General features: G+C 30.7%; 1 long non-coding RNA gene across 1 annotated transcript; it reads right to left on the bottom strand.

Moving 5' to 3' along the window:
• Nucleotides 1-270: 270 nt before the first annotated feature.
• Nucleotides 271-1,556, bottom strand: LOC114635892. The gene is made up of 2 exons (XR_003713540.1): nt 1,415-1,556; nt 271-537 (listed from the first exon to the last, which is right to left on the bottom strand). It is a non-coding gene; the product is annotated as an uncharacterized LOC114635892 (long non-coding RNA).
• Nucleotides 1,557-1,641: the final 85 nt, after the last annotated feature.

Raw genomic sequence — 1,641 nt, 5'->3', positions numbered from 1 at the left:
GATTTTATTGTACTGCTAAATAGTTGATTCTTAGCCATGGGGACTGTTCTATAGTGAGAAGCTAGAATAATTTGGTCAAATATTCTCCAACTTTCATTTTTCCAGCAGGGCTTAGAATGTCATTTTGATTGTAGTTTGGAAGAAATAATTAATAAAGTTATTCTAGGATATCTGTCAAATGAATACAGGTGCCTGCGTAAGAGAGGAGGAGGAGAATACTAAAAATGCCATTTTAAAGACTATGGAGAATCAGGAATAAGGCACGTTGGAGTTTAAGCAATAATATAATTGAATAAAATTTTATTATAATAGATAAGTTTATGTAATGCACAACATAAAGTATAGTGAATGAAACTATTTGCAGCAAGTAATATGGTTCAATATAAAACTGCAGTTGTTTCTTGTAATAATATCTTCTGCGATGGTAAAGTAGAAGATAGAAGGGAACATTGAAATAGAATCGTCAGGACATCCTTCAGTCATGAGGATGCTTCTGTTGTGGAACGTTGTATTTTGAAGGTGTTACACTGTCCCCTGCTAAATGAAACATAAAATGTCATCTTTAGACAAACATTCTCAGATGATAGATTCACCACACTGCAGATACAACTAGTTTTTTAGTATATTCTCTGAACTCTAAACAAAGAGTTAATTGACTTAACAATACCTCTGAATTTGAATGGTGTTAGCTGTTAAATCAGGTATGTTTTGACATCTATATTTTTCTTCATATATGTGTTATAGAGGATACTGTGTAACTTAATATTTATATCAAATGCTAAGCATTAGCTAAGAATATCTCTCAAAGGAAATGAAACAAACACTACTCTTTATGGACAAAAGTAGCAATGCATGTTGGCACATGGTTCAATCATATTGTATGTTTAATAGATTTAAAAAATAATTGTTTAAGGTGATCGTTTTAAAAATAGTGTCATATTCAAGATATCATACATGACTAAAGAACCAAGGGAAGAAAGATGGGAAATACAGCAGACAATAAACTGGATTTCTTACAGGGAGTCATTCTGTCTCACACACACATGTATGTAAGTATGTATGTATATGTGTTTGTGTCTGTATGTATACATAAACATATATATGTATGTATAAATATATATATGTATGTATATACATATATAAATATTCCTATGTAATTTAATTAAACTGTTGTTTACAAAAACCTTTTCCTATACTCCAATATCATGATATGCCCAAATGCTGTTATGATATTTACAAAATAACCAGGGAATGATATCAACCTTCCATTCATTTGATGAATAATTAACCCTTTTCTTAAATGAAGGAACTTCCTCCAGAGAAGGAGTAGATGAAATCATTAATTCTTCAGTATTAGCATTTGAAGTTTTCCCACTGTGGCCATCTATGACACTTTTCATAACAGGTGACTTACCAGCAGTATTAAATGACACTTTGACATCATCAGACCTACTTTGATTATCCTTACAAATTGGAATGTCATGGTCTTCAAATGACTCTTGATATTTGTCAATAATTATTTGGATAATAGTCATCTGTAAAACCACAAGGCAAAAACAAGATCCTCTGTCATTTCACAGAGTTTACAAAATTTAAATCAATAAAAATATTGAAATCTAAAATGATGAGGAAAATAACAGT

The sequence above is a fragment of the Grammomys surdaster genome, unplaced genomic scaffold (genome assembly GCF_004785775.1).
Source record: "Grammomys surdaster isolate TR1022 unplaced genomic scaffold, NIH_TR_1.0 119403, whole genome shotgun sequence".
Classification (NCBI taxonomy): domain Eukaryota; kingdom Metazoa; phylum Chordata; class Mammalia; order Rodentia; family Muridae; genus Grammomys; species Grammomys surdaster.
Note: the sequence above shows the minus strand (reverse complement) of the source record. Positions and strands in the feature narration are given on the sequence as shown.